Source organism: Mustela nivalis (assembly GCF_964662115.1).
Source record: "Mustela nivalis genome assembly, chromosome: 8".
In the NCBI taxonomy this organism is placed as follows: Eukaryota; Metazoa; Chordata; class Mammalia; order Carnivora; family Mustelidae; genus Mustela; species Mustela nivalis.
Genome location: NC_139027.1, coordinates 60780057 through 60801612, shown reverse-complemented (window position 1 = coordinate 60801612; position 21556 = coordinate 60780057). Strand labels below are relative to the sequence as shown.

General features: G+C 38.6%; 1 long non-coding RNA gene across 1 annotated transcript in view; it reads right to left on the bottom strand.

Moving 5' to 3' along the window:
* Positions 1-1818: 1818 nt before the first annotated feature.
* Positions 1819-21556, bottom strand: part of LOC309872487 — a 28867-nt gene continuing 9129 nt past the window's right edge. The window contains exons 3-4 of the long non-coding RNA XR_014315899.1: positions 2309-3840; positions 1819-1965 (exon numbers count right to left, since the gene is read on the bottom strand). This is a non-coding gene — a long non-coding RNA (uncharacterized lncRNA). The remainder of the gene's footprint in view (positions 1966-2308; positions 3841-21556) is intronic.

The window sequence follows — 21556 nt, the reverse complement described above, 5'->3', positions numbered from 1 at the left end:
AGGAGATGGGAAATGTCTGTCACTATCACCACCAGCCTGATGATGATTTAGAGTCACAGCAGAGGAGGAAGTTAGAGCCAAAAGATAAAGGAACCATATTCATGATAGATTTTTGTGAGACTTTGTGCATAAGCAGTCCTATTTGAGGCCTACGTGACAAAGTGTGATACTGTGTTGGACAGAAGGGCAGGTCTTCTGGGCTCAGCAAAGCAGGAGAAAAGACTCCATGCTTTATCATACTCTGTCAATATTTCAGCTCTAAATATCCTATATTGAATGGCAGGTCTGTGTCCTAGCTGGAAGGTCTTCAGTGCCGATGCATAATTTCTTCTCTATATTCCAAGGGTCTAGCACAGTGTTTGGGTTAATCATTGGTTAATTCAATATTTATTAAGTTTAATTTCTTTTTAAGATTTTATTTATTTGACAGACAGAGATCACAAGTAGGCAGAGAGGTAGGCAGAAAGAGAGGGAGAAGCAGGCTTCCTGTTGAGCAGGGAGCCCAACACGGGGCTTGATCCCAGAACCCTGGGATCATGACCTGAGCTGAAGGCAGAGACCTTAATCCTCTGAGCCACCCACGCACCCCATTAATTTTCATTTATATATGCAGAACCCAAAAACAACCACTTAGAGAAAGGATGCAACCTACATCATATCACCTTTAAGACAAAAAATGTATTCAAAACATACCCAATAATATTGAAGTATTATTTTATGATTTATGATCTTGATCTACAATTTTTAATATGACTAAATATAGGTAAACGTATATATGTTTGCTATAAAAATGAAAAAGTATCATCTGTAAAATCCAAAATCGGGTTTATTACATTTTGAACCTCATTAGAGTTTTTGATAGTTGGCTGTAAATATTAGATGAAATAGTTAGAATAATTAAATTATTGGATGAAAGTCATGTTTGTCTTCAATCTCAGTTGTTAGTTAACAAATATAAGCCTTTCTTATGCTGCAACTTAGAAAGCCTAATTTTCAGATCATAATTCCCTATTTTTCCAACTTGTCATGCAAAATCTGGTTTTTAACCTCATTAAGACCTATAAACTTTGGAACAATTTCCAGTTTCCTAGGACATCCATTCTCTAGTCAACTTCCTTCCTTTTTAAAAAAAATTTTTAAATATTTCATTCATTTATTTGATAGAGAGAAAGCAAGAGAATGAGAACACAAGCAGAGGGGAGAGGGAGAAGCAGGCTCTCCAGGGAGCAGGGAGCCCAATAAGGGGCTCCATGCTGGGCTCAATCCCAGTACCCTTGGGACCAGGACCTCAGACAAAGGCAGATGCTTAACCAACTGAGCCACCCAGACATCCCACAACATCCTTCCTAAACAGGTTAGTATAAAAACTATGGAGCGAACAAACGAACAAACAAAAAATCCCCAAATACACACACATAAAACTATAGCAACACAGGAAAATATGAATAATATTTTTTTAAAAGGCTACCAAATTTTATGTATGTATACCATTCATGATTGTAGCTTTATAAAATAAACAAAAAAAAAGTTATGCGAGGATACACATCCAACCATTACTCTTGGATATTTTTTTGCAGAGCTGGGGGTGAGGTCATTTTAATTTAGTCTCATTTCCTGTGCTTTAGTTTTTTGCTATGACCAAATAATAGCAGAAGAAATACATCAAAGCTTGTATATAAAAAAGCTCTAGAAGGGAATACATACATACATTCTCACACCAGCACATTGGTGACATCTGTATTAGTGAGGTAGAATTACAGGTCATTTTTCTTTTCCCCAATATGTCTTTAGAATGATCTAGATGTATATTTTCGATGCTGTAAATTTATTTTTATTTTTATTTATTTATTTGACAGACAGAGATTACAAGTAGGCAGAGAGGGAGTCAGAAAGAGGAGGAAGCAGGCTCCCTGCTGAGCAGAGAGCCCGATGCGGGGCTCGATCCCAGGATCCTGGGACCATGACCTGAGCCGAAGGCAGAGGCTTTAACCCACTGAGCCACCCAGGTGCCCCTCGATGCTGTAAATTTTTAAAAAGATTTATTTATTTATTTGAAGAGCTGGTCTTCAGATACAGTTCTGATAATCATTAACTTAACTTTTTATAGTATCTTACTTACTCGATTTCATTATTTCTAACTTTGACCTAGAAATATTACCATCAGAAACTTTTTTTTTAAAGATTTCATTTATTTATTTGACAGACAGAGACCACAAGTAGGCAGAGAGGGGGGAGGTGGGGGGAGCAGGCTCCCCGCTGAGCAGAGAGGCTGATGCAGGGCTCGATCCCAGGATCCTGGGATCATGACCCGAGCCAAAGGCAGAGAGGCTTTAACCCACTGAGTCACCCAGGTGCCCCGATAAATAAAATCTTTTTTAAAAAAATGATATTAAAAAAATGATATTTACTGAGCAGCTACAATACTCAGAGCACTGTGCTAAACCTTAGAGAGAACAAATGATGAATAAGACACAGTGCCTTTAATAAAACATGTTAAAGGAGCTATTTTTACTTTTTCCACAGAGATGCTGAATTAAGAACTCTTGGGGAAAAACGAGAATCTTAAAAGATATAAGGCCTATGACTGCTAAGCACTCTATATGTTAGCATTTTTCTTAGTGAGATTATGGCTGCTAGTTGTTAGCTAATGAATATTTTTATATTGCTTTATGTTTTAGATCACATTTGGAAACCCATTGTGGTAGGGGAGAAAAGATCCAAACTAAGAGTTTGGAGGTCTAATTTCAAGTCTCAACTCAGCAACTAATTAGCTCCGTGAACATGGGCAAAGTACTCAAGTTTTCTATGCCTCAATTTCTCTAAGGTTCCTTCCAACCTAAAATTTAACTCTGTTGAGACATATCAGAAACGTCATATGACTTTAATGATGGCTTTATTACCAGTTCTGAAAAATGCTAATTCTAAATCTGTGCAAGTAATTATTGGACCTCATGTTTGTGAAACATCGGGTAGTACTCTGTTACAGAAACCAAGTTAGTATGCTGTGTCATACTTACAGGCAGTGTGATACATGCAAAACTAGCATATGTAATCCTGTAGGGCTCAAACAATATGAACATAGAGATTACAGAGAGAGAGGCATTTGAAAAATGAATGAATATTTTGAAAAATGAGTGTTTCAGAATCGCTTTTAGAGTTCTCATGTACTAAGATTTCATTTCTCTGGGTGTTCACAAGCCTTATGTTTCAGTTCCTTAAATGAAAATAGGTGAGTGGGCAGGTTTCTCAGAGCTACAGTCCTTCCTTTAGGGACTGTCCCTTGCCCCTGAAGTTTGCTTTAGAAATGGTGGTACATGGACTCATGTTGGATAGGAGGGACTAGAGGCAACATTGGTGATGGAGGGATCTAGGTCTGCTGCCACACTCTATTTATGATTTTTTTCTAATTTAATCTCCATATTTTCATTTTTCTGCCAGCGATTCCTGCTGTATCAGCACTTTTCCAGGTTAGATATTTGAGACTTTTCTTTGCCTCCTGGTTCTCCTTAATTCCCTATAGCCAAGGCCAAGCCAAGGCCAAGCCAAGGTCACCAAGGTCTATACCTTCTCTTTGTAATTTCTCTTAATTATTTTTCTTCCTCTTCATTTTTCCTTCATTTCCACATTCAACATCCTGGTCTGCTTCAGGCTCATGTTTGTTTCACAGCAATAACCTCTTCATGGAGGCTTTCATACTACCAGTCTCATTTCCTTCATCATAGCACTATCTGGATTAAGAACTTGGAATTTTGAGGACTCCTGGCTGGCTCAGTTGGTGGAGCGTAAGACTCTTGATCTTGGGGTTGTTAGTTCAAGGCCCATGCTGGGTGTAGAGTTTACCTTAAAAAAAAAAAACAAAAAAAACCAGAACTTGCAATTGCAATTTTCTCTACTATCTACAAGATAAAACTAAACCATTCCTCCCAGCATTTCGAATCCTTCCATTACCAAAATTTACCTTTATTTTTCTGTTTCTCAAAATACATTCATATTAGTGTTATGCTAGTTGCTATAACAAAGAGACCCAAATGGCTCAGAAAACACAGAAATTCATTTCTTTTTTTTTTTTTAAGATTTTATTTATTTGACAGAGAGAGATCACAAGTAGAGAGAGAGAGAGAAGAAGGAGCAGGCTCCCTGCCTAGCAGAGAGCCTGATGCGGGACTTGATCCCAGGACCCTGAGATCATGACCTGAGCTGAAGGCAGAGGCTTAACCCACTGAGCCACCCAGGCAGCCTCAGAAATTCATTTCTTAATTTAGTGTCTGAGTTCCAAGCTGCTTACCTTGTTCCTCAATCATAATCTCCAAGATGTTGTCCTCAATAATAGGGCTGAATATGGATCAGAGGACATCTTTTTAGCCCTTGAAAAAGCGAAAAAGCAGGCTCACTATCTGAAAGTCTCTGCCTAGGAATGGGCAAGCACATATCATCTCTACCCAAGGGAAGCTGGGAGATACAGCACAGCTGAGCAACCATATACCAAGCTACAGTTAAGACAGAAAAGAAGAGAAGTCAGCTGACTCTGTGCCACATGCCCTCTGCTTCCCTAGTCCTGGTCTCTCCAACACTCAGTTTTTCTCTTTCTCTTCTTCTCCTCTCTCCACTTATCCAAATAACATCTGCTCTGTTTAAGTATTATCTCCTGCTATGAGTACTGCAACCATATAAAAGAATGCTTTAGAAAGCTGAAAAAAGTGGAAATGGTTCTAGGGCTTTTCAGAACTGATCTGTACATCCTAATCCTTGCCCTTTATGAGGTGTTTTCCCCCTGACTTTTGTCTTTTACAACTTCTTCAATTCATGGAAGAGGATTTCAGAGATCTTAAATAATGCTTACCAAGTAATAAGTAAGCAGGGGAAGAGTGGGAACAGGAAGAGGGTGGGGTTGCCAATTGCACAGGTAAAATCCACTCCTAATGGCTGAGTCCAACTATTACAATTATCTGTCCTGACTTGAGAGTACTCTAAATGGGACTAGAGTATAGTCCTCCCCTCCTTTTTAAAAAGATTTTATTTATTTATTTGAGAGAGAGAGAGAGTGAGACTGAGAGCAGAGGGGAGGGTGAGAGGGAGAAGCCGACTCCCTGCTGAGCAGGGAGCCCAACACAGGGCTCCATCCCAGGACCCTGGATCATGATCTGAGCCAAAAGCAGATGCTTAAATGACTGAGCCACCCAGGCATCCCTTTTTAAAAGATTTTATTTTAAAAAAATAGATTTTATTTTTAAATTATCTCTACACCCATGTGGGGCTCAAACTCACAACTCACAACTCAGATCAAGAGTCACATGCTCCACCGACTGTCCCAGCAGGTGCCATGAGTGTAGTCTTGATAAGGCTTACTTTCTTGTAAAATAACGTTGTTGCCTAAATTGATGTAAAATATCTACATAAACTGTGCAGCAGAGAGAAGGTAACACAGATATAAGGGGTATCAAAGAGAAGCAATTTGGCAATGTTCATCCAGCACTATTTGAAGGAGAGACATTGAATCTGAACAAGATCATTGTGGTTATTATTTTTTTTAAGATTTTATTTATTTATTTATTTATTTGTCAGAGAGAGAGAGAGAGAGAGAGAGAGAGTACACCAACAGAGGAGTGGCAGACAGAGGGGGAAGCAGGCTCCCCCCTGAGTAAGGAACCCACTGTGGGACTCGATCCCAGGACCCTGGATCACAACCTGAGCCAAAGGCATACACTTAACTGACTGAGCCATCTAGGCATCCCTCATTGTGGTTATTAGAGAAGTGTAAATACAATTGCTTCTATGTGCTGAAGTACTTAGGGAGAAGTGTACCAGTGCTGACAATCGATTTGGAAATACATTAAAAAAATAAGATAGATGAGTGGTGGATAGAGGGATAGAAAAGTTGCTAGACAGGTGATGAGGCAAGTGTACTGAAATATTAATGGTAGAATCTAGTTGGTGAGCATATAGATGGTCCTTGAAAAATTCTTTCAATTTTCCTGCATGTTGAAAATTTTTATAATAAAAGAGGAAAAAAGCCTGCTACCGTTTTAAAAACATTTTTCCTCTGTCAGAAGAGGATGCCATTTTGTCCTCGAGACAAGTCTGTGAGACAGTCACTATGTTGTTATCACCTCCATTTTATAGATGAGCAGACAAACACAGAGAGGTTAAATGATTTGTCCAATATCCCATGTTTAAAATATGGCCGTGCTAAGATTTAAATCTAGGTCTGTGTTATTTGCAAAGCCAGGCCTTTAGTTATGATACAAGGATAAGTCAACAGACTTTTCTCATAGTCTTCATAAATAATATTATTCAAGATTCTCTCCCTCACTCTGCCTGACTTCTTATCCATAGAACAGTCTTCTTATTTCCTCCCAAACAACTTGCTCCTGGGGAAAGAGTGCCCGGGGAGCCTAATGGATGAACTATATCTCTGCTCACAAGAAAAACCTTTGATCAAACCCCAGAGCCAGGCTTGGTTCTCAACTTGTTGTGGAAAACAGATGTCATCTAGGTGGGGTATTGGGTTTTCCTATTAATCATTAAATTGAGCCCCTCTCAGTTGTGATGTTCACTTGCAAGTGTAGGATACCATTCCCTTTTGGCTCCATTGTCCCTTTGAACTCCTTGGTAGGCTAGCATTAACCTGGGGCTCCCCTGTCTCCTCCAAATACTTCCCCTAACCTCACCTACCACTATCTATTGCTTTTTTGCATAAAAAATGATAAATTTTTGATAAATCACCAATTATCACTTGACTTCTAAGACTCACTTCTGTGTTACATAGTTATTTCAGTACTAAGAATATACTCAACGGCATTATTACAATTTTCAACTGCTAATGGAATTTTTACTTATGTTGGTGTCATAAACCAATAGCAATAAAACGTATTGCCAAAAATACTACTACAACTTGTATGGCCTTAAAACATAAATGTACCAGATGAACATCTCTACATATCGTGGTTCTTATGGGCCAAATTTGTCCCCAGCTATGTCATGGCTTCTGTAGTAGGAGCACAGTAAGTTGAATATCATGGCTCTAGTGAAGAGCAAAGCTTGTCAGTGTTGAGGGACAGAACTTTTTGTTTTTTTAAGATTTTATTTATTTATTTGACAGAGATCACAAGTAGGCAGAGAGAGAGGAAGGGAAGAGGGTCCTCACTGAGCAGAGAGCCTGATGCGGGGCTCGATCCCAGGACCCTGGGATCATGACCTGAGCCGAAGGCAGAGGCTTTAACCCACTGACCCACCCACGTGCCCTGAGGGACAGAACTTTTAAGACAGTCAATAAAAAAACATGGATTCCTGAGCCCTTCCCCTTTGTACTGAATCAGAATTTCTGAGAATGGGGCCAAGGAATGTGTGTTCCAAATAAGCTCTCCAAATGATTCTTAAGACCACCAAAAGTTCAAAACCACTATTTCAAACCACTTGGAATATTTTGGAAATCTGGGACCAAACTGTTGGTTGTCAAAGTGATTTGGGGGTACCATGGGCATTTACTATGGGGGTGGTTAGAGGTGCTAGTAGGGAAATGCCTTCTAGGGAAAGTTGGCACAGCCAAGAGCTGGCCCCCATCCTGACGATCTCTCAGTGTCTCACCTGATATTCACATGCATGTAGGCAAAAACTTTATCATAAGCCTGGAATACAATTTCAGTTTACATATAAGAACGAAATATTGTTCATGTGGCTTTCATATACACTGAATTTCCACAGGAATGCAACTACGGTGCAAATCAAAAGATTGTTTAATTAGAAAACTTTCTGAAAGTAGTAAAATTGCAACTTTAGCAGCTCACCAATACAAAACAGCATCAGGCTGTATGTGCAGCACTCATATTCGCTGTGATGCTAATATGTAGGTACAAACATTTGAAAACCTCATTATGTCTTTTATTTTATATTTTTCAATAGTTTATTTATTTGTCAGAGAAAGAGATAGAGCACAAGCAAGGAGAGTGGCAGGCAGAGGGAGAAGCAGGCTCCCTGCTGAGTAAGGAGTCCCACGCAGGGCTCCATCCCAGGACCCTGGGATCATGACCTGAGTCGAAGGCAGATGCTTAACCAATTGAACCAACCAAGCGTCCCTCTCATTGAGTCTTTCAATGTAGTCAGACCCAAGTGTGTAAAGAATGACTCAATTTTGGGGGCACCTGGGTGGCTCAGTCAGTTGACTGGCTCTTGATTTAGGTTTAGGTCATGATCTCATTGTTGGATCGAACCCTGCACAGGGCTCCATACTCAGCAGGGAGTCTGTCCCTCTCCCTCTGCTCCTCCTCCTGCTTGCTCTCTCAAATAAATAAAATCTTAAAAAAAAAAAAAAAAAAAAGAAAGAAAGAACGAAAAGAAAAGAAAAACTCAGTTTTCTTCCTTTACTCTCATACTACTATCAAACCCACAACTTCTGATACTAGATGTACGGGATTTTTTTACACACCCAATGATTCTGTTACACCAGCTAGATGTCTTACAATTTAGCTCAATTCTGACAGTATCTACCTGGGGAGAACATTAGATTCCATAAATTTAAGGGTGTCAATCCCATAAGATGCCTCCCACTTCAGATGCCAACTACAAGTAGTAGGTCCCCTAGTTACCCATAACCTCTGTCCGATGTGGCTACATATCATAAGTTCCCACAAACTCTTCCCCATTGGATTCAATTATCTGCTAGAACAGCTCACAGAACTCAAAGAAATAGATACTTGTATTTACCAGTTTATTATATAATAATGGATATGATAAATTATACAGATGGACAGCCAGATGAACAGATACACAGAGCAAAGTATGTCAGAAGGGACAGGGAGCTTCCATGTCCTCTCCAGGCAAGCTACTCTCCCAGAACCTCCATGTGTTCACCAGCCTGGAAGCTCTCTGAACTCCATACTATTGGGATTTTTATAGAGGCTTCATCACATAGGCATGATCAGTGATCAACTCCATTTCCAGCCCCTCTTCCCTCTTTGGAGAATTGGGGCTGGGCTGCATATTCCAAGCTTCTAATTGCAGCTTGGTCTTTTTGGTGACCATCCAGGAGCCAACCAGGAGCTTACAAAGAGTTGCCTCATTAGAACAAAAGGCATTGCTATTATTCAGGAAATTCCAAGGGATTTAGGAGCTTTGTGCCAGAAACTGGGGACAGAGACCTAAATATACATATTTCCCATTATTCAAACCAAACATTTACATATTAAAGTATTTTTTTTATAAATGGCTTTTTATTTCCCCTTGATATTGCCATTAGAACACTGTTTTTATTTGCTTGAAAATATACTTGTGAGGTGGGTTATATCTATGAATTTCATTTCAGGATAGTGAAGGGGATGCTACAAATATGTTATAAAACAGTAGACACTGCTCTGATAAAGTGATCCTTGATCCTTGTCCTTGATGCTAAAGAACAGGCCTTAAACACATAAAATCTTTTTTTTTAATGATGCAGCAATCAAGAAGTCACATCTCTCAAGAAACAAACAAATCTGATTAGTAAATGGATGTGTTGTGGGTCCATGATCCCAGAAGAATATGAGTAAGAGACAAAAAATGAAATTGCTTTATAAGAAAAGAGATGTCTGTTATCAAGCTGAATAGATGTGTTTATAGCAAAGTTTCATAATAAAATTAACCATTGTGGCCCCCTATATATGGCCCCCATAGGCTCAGAAGAGCTATCCAATTGCAAGGTGTATGATATACCACACATTAAAAACCAGACATGGTGGGACGTTTAATAACCCAACCAGGCTCAAGGAATGAAGGTATTGATCTCTAATCGGGTAAATTCATTCAGCAAACATTGAACATCTGTTATATATTCCAGCCGCCAGAAATAAGACAGTACCTCATTTCAAGGATTTTATATTTTAAGTAAGGGAACCAGGCACATGACCAGAAAACTGTAGTTCAGTGTGATAAGCAGGATGATAGGCAATATGCTGTTTTTACTTTGCACAGATGTTAGAAGAGGTCGAGAGGATATGACCACCAGTTGACCTTCAGGCAGGGCAATCAGAGGCCCTTTACTCTCTTCCCTATCCTTGGAATATGGGTTCCACTCACCATTCCCACACTAGAAGCCATTTCAAGGTTGCGGCCTTAAGAAAGTAAAGTATTGTGGAGACCATCTAGACTTTGACTGAACTTTGACTGAACCCTCAAAATGGCCTCAAAATAAACTTTTAAGATTCTGGAAAGATCTACTTGTCTTGCAGCTGCACAAGACAAACCTTGTTCGTAAGTTTCCTTGCTTATTAAACATGCAATTCACCAGTGTGGAGTGGTGTGCCTTCCTTGTCTCTCCTTGTCCTCAGTGTACAGGGGCCAGTTCTGAATTTCGCCCAGGGAGCTACTGAAGCTGCTAACCAAAAACAAAGAAGGAACAGCCTATCTGGCTAAGGGAATCTGTATACTGAATCTTAGAAGGATTGAAAGGAATGAAAGGATAGAAGGAATGAAACGAGTGAAGAAGTCTGTTTTAGGAGGTGGAGAGAAGGGAGATAGACGGTAAGCAGGGTCTGAAGGAAAGGATATGCAGTTTGTGTGGCCCTCGTGGGGAAACTTATTCACAAGACTATTCAGATACTTTTAAAAATTGATATATAACATACATAAAGTGTGCAAGGCTTTACCCACCAGTATAGCTCAATTTTTAAAAATATGTAACCCATGTTAAAGATATACAAAGCCAGGGGCTCTTGGGTGGCTCATCTGGCTGAGTATCAGACTCTTGGTTTCAGCTCAGGCCATGATCTCAGGATTGTGGGGTTGAGCCCCCACTTGGGCTCCAAATAGGGTCTGCTTGTTCTTCTCCTTCCCCCTGAACCAGCATGCATGAAAGGGTGAGGATGCTCTCTTTATAATAAACAAATAAATATTAATTTTTTTGAAAGGCTATCCAGACTCTAAAGTGGTACTGAAATACAGAAGAGAGTCCACTGTAAATTGAACTCAACTTTGATTTGTGCAGAGGTGACTGGGCATTTTCAGTGGAGAAGGGGGGGAGCTAAGGAAGCGACAGTGAGTAGTCAGGGATGTGGAAATCTATAGAAATGGGAAGGAGCCATCTGTGTTTGTTAACCAGCATTTATCGAAGTTCGGTTCCTACTCTCCCACAGAGAGCAGGAGACAAGCATCTTGTCTTTAAAGATTTTTATTATCTATCTGAAAGAGAGAGAGAGAGCACAAGTGGTGGGGCAGGGTGGGGGCAGAGGGAGAGGGGGAAGCAGACTCCTTACTGAGCTGGGAGCCTGATGTGAGGCTCAATCACAGGACCCTGAAATCATGACCTGAGCTGAAGGCAGATGTTCAACTGCCTGAGCCACCCAGGTGTCCCCCCCCCCCAGGCATCCTGTCTTTAGGTGGTGGCTGGAACAAACAGTGAATTCTTTGGGGGTCTTTCCCAAGCAGCAACCTACGGGGAGTTGAAGTCATCACCCTAGACCTGAGTGGTTAGAACCTCTGCCAGTGTTTGTTCAAGTCTCTTAGTGTAAGGTGTGGGAAAAATAATTTATGCTAAGAGACTGAAGTTGTTATAGGCCAGACTGAGGACTTGTCAAAAACAGGGCTCAGAAGAGCCTGACTAGAGTTTGGCCAAGGAAAGAGTCTTTATCACTCATATCAAGATATAAAATATTTCTAGCAATTCAGAAGGCTCCCTTGGGCTACTTCTCATCAATATCCACCCCAAGGGTACCCAATATTCTGCCCTCTATCAAAAAAATTAGTTTTATATGTTTTTTGAACTTGATATACAGACATACCTTCTTTTATTGTTCTTCACTTTATTGTATTTCACCGATTTTTTTTTTTAACAAATCAAAAGTTTGTGGTAACCCTGCATCAAGCAAGTCTATTGGCACTATTTTTCCAATAGCATTTGCTCACTTCATGTCTGTAAGTCAGATTTTGGTAATTCTCACAATATTTCTAACTTTGTCATTATTATTATAATTGTTATGGTGATCTGTGATCTTTGATGTTACTACTGTAATTGTTTTGTAAACTGCAGTCATTAAGATGGGAAACTTAATCAATAAATGTTGTGTGTGTTCTGACTGCTCCATGGACCAGTGGTTCCCCATCTCTCTGCCCCTCCTCAGGCTTCCCTATTCCCCGAGACACAGCAATATTGAAATTAGGCCAATTAATAACCCTGAAATGTCTTCTAAGTGTTCAAGCAGAAGAAAAATCACATGTTTCTCACTTTTTTTTAAGTAAGCTGTATGACCAATGTGGGGCTTGAATTCGTGACTCTGAGAGCAAGAGTCTCATGCTTTATCAACTGAGTCAGCCAGGTGCTGCTCACAAGTCTCACTTCAAATCAAAAGCTAGAAATCATTAAACTTATGAAGTAGGCATGTCAAAACCCAGGATAAGCCTCTTGCACCAAACAGTTAGCCAAGCTGTAAATGCAAAGAAAAAGTTCTTGAAGGAAATGAAAAGTGCTACTATGCCAGAGATCACACAAATGGTAAGAAAGAGAAACAGCCTTATTTATTGCTGATATCAGTTAGCCAAGCTTTAAATGCAAAGAAAAAGTTCTTGAAGGAAATGAAAAGTGCTACTATGCCAGAGATCACACAAATGGTAAGAAAGAGAAACAGCCTTATTTATTGCTGATATGGAGAACATTTTAGTGGTTTGGATAGAAGACTGAATCAGCCCCAACATTTCCTTAAGCCAAAACCTAATTCCCTTAAGCCAAAACCTAATCCTGGGCCCTAACTCTCTTCAATTTCATGAAGGCTGAGAGAGGTGAGGAAGCTGCAGAAGAAAACTATGAAGCTAGCAAATGTTTGTTCATGAGTTTAAAGGAAAGAAGCCATCTCTACAACATAAAAGTGTGAAGCAAAGCAGCAGGTGCTTATGTAGAAGCTGCAGCAAGTTCTCCATAAGATCTAGCTATGGTCATTAATGACGGTGGCTATGCTGTCAACAGACTGTCAATGTAGACAAAACAACCTTCTACTGGAAGAAGACAGGACTTGAATAGCTAGAAAGAAGCTACATCTGGCTTCAAAGCATCAAGGGACCGGCTGACTCTCTTGTTACAGGCTAATGCAGATGGCAACATTAAGTTGAAGCCAACATTCATTTGCCATTCCAAAAATTCTAGGGCTCCAAAGAATTATGCTAAATCTACTATCTGTGCTCTATAAACAGAACGAGGCCTAGATGACAACACATCTATTTCGAATACAGTTCACTGAATATCTTAAGCCCCCTATTAAGATTTACTGCTCAGAAAAAAGGTTCCTTTCAAAACATTGCTGCTCATTGACAATGCATTCAGTCACCCAAGCATGCTGCTGGAGATGTACAATGAGATTCCTGTTAAATGCCCGCTAAACACAACTAGCATTCTGCAGCCAACAGATCAAGGAGTCATTTTGACTTTCAAGTCTTATTATTTAAGAAATACATTTTGTGATTTGGCTAGCATTTTAGTAACATTTCATTCAAAGTTTGTTTGTTTTCTAGACTAAATATAGGATTGGTATCAAACAAAAAAAAAAATCTAATGGTTAAATTTCCCATTTGTGTTTTATTTCCTTGAATACTTTTTTCAGTTATTTGTTCAAGGAGATTTAAAAATCATTGCACTTTGGTCAGAAAAATCACAAATATATCTTATTAGTGTATAAAAATAAATAAATACATTTTGATTCAGAAAAGTTGCAAGATACAAATTAATATACAGAACCCTGTTGTGTTTGTATGTATTAATAACTAGTAGAAAAAGAGACTAATAATCCCATTTACAATTGCATCAAAAAGAATAAAATACCTAGGAATAAATTTAACCAAGGAGGTAAAATATCTGTACTCTGAAAATGATAAGACACTGTTAAAAGAAATTAAAGTTGACATAAATAAATAGAAACATAGACCATGCTCACGGATTAGAAGAATATTGTTAAAATGTCTAAACTACTCAAAGCAATCTACAGATTCAGTGTAATCACTATCAAAATATCAGTAGTATTTTTCACAGAACTAGAACAAATAATTCTGAAACCTATATGGAGGAGTGCCTGGGGGGCTCAATCAGTTAAGCAGCTGCCTTCAGCTTGGGTCATGATTCCAGCGTCCTGAGAATAAGACCTGCACCAGGCTCCCTGCTTGGCAGAGAGCCTGCTTCTCCCTCTCCCTCTGCCTGCTGCTCTGCCTACTTGTGCTCTCTCAATCTCTCAAATAAATAAATAAAATCTTTAAAAAATAATAATAAAACTTGTATGGAACTGCAGAAGACTCCAAATAGCCAAAGCAATATTGAGAAAGAAGAATCAAGCTGGAAATACCACAATCCCAGATTTCAAACTATACTACAAAGCCATAGTAATCAAAATAGATGGTACTGACACAGAAATAGACAGATCAATGGAACAAAATAAAGATCCTAGGAAAAAAAAGCTCTATATTGATAGGGTCAATTAATCTAGGACAAAGGAGATAAGATTATACAAAGGGAAAAAGACAGTCTCTTCAATAAATTGTGTTGGTAAAACTGGGAAGCTACTTGCAAAAAAAGAAACTGACAACATTCCTACACTATACACATAAATAAACTTGAAATGGATTAAAGACCTAAATGTAAGACCTAAAACCATAATTATAAATGAAAATATCTCTTGGACATTGGCCTCAGTAATATTTTTCTCGATGTCTCCTCAGGCAAAAGAAACAAGCAAAAATAAACAGTTGGGACCACATCAAACTAAAAAGCTTTTGCAGAGCAAAGGAAACCATCAACAAAATGAAAAGGCAAGCCACAGAATGGGAGAAGATATTTGCAAATGATATATCTGATAAGGTGTTAATACCCAAAATATAAAAAGAACTCATGCAACTAAAAAAAAAATCTGATTAAAAAATGGTCACAGGATCTGAATAGATATTCTTCTAAAGCAGATGTTTAGATTGCTAACAGACACAAGAAAAGATGCTCAAGGACTTTATCAAGATCAAAATCTTTTCCACAGCAAAGGAAACAGTCAACAAAACTAAAAGACAACTGACAGAATGGGAGAAGATATTTACAAATGACCTATCAGATAAAGGGCTAGTATCCAAAATCTATAAAGAACTTATCAAACTCAACATCCAAAGAACAAATAATCCAATCAAGAAATGGGCAGAAGACATGAACAGACATTTCTGCAAAGAAGACATCCAAATGGCTAACAGACACATGAAAAATTGCTCAACATCACTTGGCATCAGGGAAATACAAATCAAAACCACAGTGAGATACCATTTCACACCAGTCAGAATGGCTAAAATCAACAAGTCAGGAAATGACAGATGCTGGTGAGGAGGCAGAAAAAAGGGAATTCTCCTACACTGTTGGTGGGAATGCAAGCTGGTGCAGCCACTCTGGAGAATAGTATAGAGAGTCCTCAAAAAGTTGAAAATAGAGCTACTCTATAACCCAGCAATCACACTACTGGGTATTTACCCTAAAGATACAAATGTAGTGATCTGAAGGAGCACATGTACCCGAATGTTATGGCAGTAATGTCCACAATAGCCAAACTATGGAAATAACCTAGATGTCTATCAATAGATGAATGGATAAAGAAGATGTGGTGTATATATACAATGGAATACTATGCAGCCATCAAAAAAACCCCTGAAATCTTGCCATTCACAATGATGTGGATAGATCCAGAGGGTATTACGCTAAGCGAAATAAGTCAATCAGAGAAAGACAATTATAATACCATCTCTCTACTAAGAGGAATTTGAGAGGCAGCGTGAGGGTTGTGGGGGGCAGGGAGGGAAAAAATGAAACAAGATGGGATCAGGAGGAAGACAAACAATAAGAGACTCTTAATCTCAGAAAACAAACTGAGGATTGCTGTGGGGTGGGAAGGAGGTATATGGACCCCGGGGAGGGTATGTGCTTGGTGAGTGCTGTGAATTGTGTAAGACAGATGATTCACAGACCTGTAACCCGAAGCAAATAATATATTATATATTACTTAAAAGAGAGAAAGGTTAAAAAAAAAAAGAAAGAAAGAAAGAAAGAAAGAAAGAAAAGAAAAGATGCTCAACATTACTAATCATCAAGGGAACGCAAATCAAAACCACAATGAAATATTACCTCATATAAGAATGGCTAGTATCAAAAAGACAAGGAATAAGAAGTGTTGGTGAGGATGCAGAGGAAAAGGAACCCTTGGGCACTATTGGTGGGAGTGTAAATTGGTACATCCACTATGGAAATTGGTATTAAAGTTCCTCAAAAAATTAAGAATAGAGGGTGTCTGGGTGGCTCAGTTGTTTAAGCAACTGCCTTCGGCTCAGGTCATGATCCTGGAGTCCCGGGATCAAGTCCCACATCGGGCTCCCAGCTCCGTCAGGGGTCTGCTTCTCCCTCTGACCTTCTCCCCTCTCATGCTTTCTCTCTCTCAAATAAATAAATAAAATCTTTTTTAAAAAATTAAGAATAGAAATATATGATCTAGTAATTCCTCTTCTGGATATTTATCTAATGATAAGAAAAACACTAATTTAAAAAGATAGATGCACTCTTATATTTTTTGTAGTATTATTTATAATAGCCAAGATATGGAAGCAACTTAAGCATCCAAGAATAGAGGAATGGACAAAGCAGATGTGGTATATAGACCATGGTGTATTACGTGCCATTAAAAAAAGAATAAAACATTGTCATTTGCAACATGGATAGACATAGAGGGTATTATGCTAAGCAAAATAAGTCAGAAATAGACAAACCCCATATGATTTCACTTATACATGGAATCTAAAAAGCAAGATAAATGAACAAACAAACAAAAGCAGAAACAGATCGTAAATACAGAGACTGAACTGGTGGTTGCCAGGAGAGGGGTTTGGGGGGATAGGTAAAGGGGATTAAGAGTTAGAAACTTCCAGTTATAAAATAAATAAGCCATGGGGATGAAAAGTACAGAATAGGGAATATAGTTAGAAATATTGTGATAACCTGGTACAGTGACAGTAATTACACTTATCATGGTGAGCACTTCATAACGTATGTAATTGTTGAATCACTATGTTATACACCTGAAACTGGTATAATATTGTGTGTCAGTTATACTTCAATTAAAAAAATTTTTTAAATAAAAAGATGAAAAAATACATTCCGTAAGGCTACAGCTGCCACAGATAGTGATTCTTTTGATGGATCGGAACAAAGTAAAATGAAAAGCTTTTAGAAAGGATTCAGCAGGGGCGCCTGGGTGGCTCAGTGGGTTAAAGCCTCTGCCTTCGGCTCAGGTCATGATCCCAGAGTCCTGGGATAGAGCCCTGCACAAGGCTGTCTGCTCCGCGGACAGCCTGCTCCCTCCTCTCTCTCTCTGCCTGCCTCTCTGCCTACTTGTGATCTCTGTCTGTCAAATAAATAAATAAAATCTTAAAAAAAAAAAAGAAAGGATTCAGCATTCTAGATACCATTAATAATATTCATGATACAAAGAAAGAGCTCAAAATATCAACATTAACATGAGGTTGGAAGAAGTTGATTCCAATCCTCATGGAAATCTTTGAGGGGTTCAAGACATCAGTGGAAAAGGGAACTGAAGATATGGTGAAAACAGCAAGAGAACTAGAAGTGGAGCCTGAAATGTGACTGAATTGCTGCAGTCTCATGGTAAAATTCTAATGGATGAGGAGTTGCTTCATACGGATGAGCAAAGAAAGCAGTTTCTTGAGATGGATTCTACTTCTGATGATTATGCATGAAGACAGCTGAAAAACAACAAAGTATTAAGAATATTAAATAAACTCAGTTGATAAATCAGTGTCAGGGTTTGAGAAGACTGACTCTACTTTTGAAGGAAGTTCTACCATAGGTAAAACATTATTAAACAGCACTGTACAGAGAAATCATCCATGAAAGGAAGAGTCCATCAATGTGGCAAATTTCATTTTGTTTTATTTTAAGAAATTAGCACAGCCACCCCAACCTTCAGCAACCACCACTCTGATTAGCAGCCATTAACATCAAAGCAAGAAGACCCTCCACCAGCAAAAAGATTTCAACTCCCTCTGAACGCTCTGAGGATAGTTGTATTTTTAGCAATAAAGTATTTTTACGTTAAGGTATATACATCGGGGTTTTTTAGATATAATGATATTACACATTAATAGACTATACTATAGTATAAACATAACTTTTATGTACCCTAGGAAACTGAAAAATTCATTTGACTCACTTTACTACATTATTTGCTTTATTGTGATTGTCTGGAATCAAATCCATAATATCTCCAAGGTATGCCTATAAATGGAATCATATGGTATGTACTCTTTTGTATATGACTTTTCATTTATAAGACTCATCCATATTGTTGTGTGGCAATAATACATTCTTTTTAATAATTGGAGAGAAATTTATGGTATGAATATATTGCAGTTTATGTATTCTGCTGCTAATGAACATTTGAGTTGTTTTCATATTGTTAAGTAGTACAAATAAAGATGCCTTCAATATTCATGCCTATGTTTTGATAAATATAAGCACTTATTTCTGTTAGGTATTTAGCTAAGAGTGGTACTGCTGGGTCATATGATACTTATTATTTTAGGATTGGTAGATACTGCCAATTTTCTAAGGTTATTGTACTAATTTATATTCCCACAAAAAATTAAGGGAATTCCATTTGTTTCACATTCTCACAAACACTTAGTATTGTTCTTGTAATTTGAGCCATTCTGATGAAGGTATAGCAATATTTTATTACAATTTTTGTGAACATTTCCCTTTTGACTGAGCACCTTTTTACATGATTATGTAAATTATGCTCATAGACATTTTGTGAAGTGTCTATTGGGATCTTTTGTCCACTTAAAAAACTGAGTTATCTTTTTCTTACTGATTTGTAGAGTGAATCAGTATACCAGCTGGGTCCTATGGGAGGCAAATACCAATATGAAATGACCAGTACAAGAGATACACTGGGGGCAATACCTATGAAAGAAAAAGGAGAGAGAAAAAAGGAATAGGCAGGAAAAGTTTTCAGATATAGGTCTGACACTTGTAAAAAGGGAAATGGAAGAACTGGATAGGAATACAATCAGATTGGTGTGTATCTCCAAGAAAGTCTCAGCCAGTCCAATAAGGAGCTCTGACATAATTACTTCCAATAGAGAAGTTCTGTCCTGGCTATAGATAGCGAGCCCTTATCCCATGACTATGCTCATAACTGGCTAGGTGTTTCCAAGGAATCACGTGGCCTTGGCTTGCAAGCTGAGGTAGATCCTCTTTAGAAGGGAATTCTGAGCAAAGTAACTTCATGGATGCCAAAGAATTCTTTACCAGAGTATATGCTGCCAAATATCTTCTCCCAGCATGTGGATTGCCTTTTTATTCTCTTAGCGGCACCTGTTAGTTAATTTTAATTAAGTCCAACCTATCTATCTTTTCTTTGGTAGCTATTGCTTTCTGTATAATGTTCAAGAAGTCTTTGCCCTTCTCAAGGTCACAAAGGTATTCTCCTATGTTTTCCCCCAGAAGTTTTATTATTTTTCTGTTCACATTTAGGTCTATGATCCATTTTAAATAATATTTTGGGTATGTGTATATTGGGGTTAGCTTTTATTATTTTCCAGATGACAGATTTGTGCCAGCACTAGTTAATAAAAAGGCCTCCTTTCCCCCCACCACCTGAAGTGCAGAATGTAATAAACAAGAGACTGTATATGTATGGGTCTGTTTCTGGATTTTCTAATTCAGCCCTTTATTCTATTTGTCTAAACTTGTGCCAATATCACACTGTCTTAATTCCTGTAGTTTTGTAATAAATTTTGATATCTGGTACTGCACATTCTTCAGCTTTATTCTTCACTACTGGCTTGGCTATTCCAGGGCCTTGGCAATTCTATATACATTTGAGAATCACCTTGTCATTTCCAGCAATGCTGGGGTTTCAGCTGGGATTCATTAAACCTACAGATTAATTTGGGGAGACTTGACATTTAAACAATATTAAGTCTTTCAATCCATGAACATGGCATATCACTGGGGAGGAACTTCTAGGCAGATGGATAAGAAATAGCATGGTTTATGGAATAGGAATATGAGAAGCTATGAAAGGTGTGAAAGCATAGGACATGGAATGCAGAAGATGGGGCTGAAGAAAGAGATCTGATGTGCATTCATACGAAAGATTCAAGCAGTAATGGATCTGAATGGGTTTTAATGGCTTTCAAGAGGGACAAAAGTATAGGTGGGCATAATAGTTAGGAGACCATTCCAGGAGTTTAGGTGAGATATGATGAAGATGTAAACATGGACAATGGCAATAAAGTGGAGAAGAAATGGATTCATATTTTATTGGTAAAATCTAGACTTGGTGACTGGATGCTGTGGGGGTAGCTGGGAGATGCTGAAAGTCGAAAGATAGCCCCCAGCTTCCTGATCTGTATCTGGGTGGTACAAGAAATATGGGTTAAGAGTAAACTTGGAAGAAAAGATGTTGAGTAGGTTGAGTATGGGGTTCTGAAGAGAAGAGTTCTTGGCACAGAGTAGATATTTGTTGACCTGAACACTAACAATAACTGAGGGCCCTTGTGGAAAAACAACATGTGCTCTTCTTTTCTACAAGCCCTAACAAGTAGCTGCTTATCATCTTGACGGTAATAAACTTTTTCCCCAGCATAAGTTCCCCCCAAATAAAAAATCACTACTTTCCTTTGTTGTTTTTAGTCCATCAAAAAAATTAAGCATTTCCTATACAACTAAAATGTTTTCATTTTTCGTATGTGGACTGAATCTTTCAAGAGGGGATTCAGCTACTTTAGAAAATAGTGAAAGGTGGGGGTGTGGGGGTGCCTGGTTGACTCAGTCAGTTAAGTGTCTGACTCGGTTATGGCTCAGGTCATAATCTCAGGATGGTGAGACGGAGCTACAAGTCAGGTTCAGTGTTCAGCAAGGAATCTGCTTCTCTCTCTGCCCTGACCCCAGCTTGTGCTTTCTCTCTAAAATAAATAAATATTTAAAAAAAATGTGTGTGTGTCTGTGTGTGTGTATATATATAAAATATATACATATGGGATCAAGCCCTGTGTCAGGCTCCAGGCTTAGCACTGAGTGTGCTTGGGGTTCTCTCTCTCCTTCTTCCTCTGTGTGCCCCCCCTACGCCCAGCTCTCATGCATGCAGGTACACACTCTCTCTCAATAAGTAAACACAATCTTGGAGTGCCTGGGTGGCTCAGTGGGTTAAAGCCTCTGCCTTCCGCTCAGGTCATGATCCCAGGGTCCTAGAGCCCTGCATTGGGCTCTCTGCTCTGCGGGGAGATCCTTCCCCCTCTTTCTCTCTGACTGCTTCTCTGCCTACTTGTGATTTGTCTGTCAAATAAATACATAAAATCTTAAAAAAAAATTAAAAAAGTAAAATCTTAAAAATAAATTTTAAAATATTTAAAAAATAAATAGTGAAAGGTTAAAAAAGAAAAAAAAAAAACCTTTAAAGAGGTGAAATAGGGGCAATTGGGTGGCTCAGCACCTTAAGCAGTTAGGCTTAAGTGTCTGCCTTTGGCTCAGGTCATGATTCCTGCTCAAAGGGGAGCCTGCTTCTCCCTT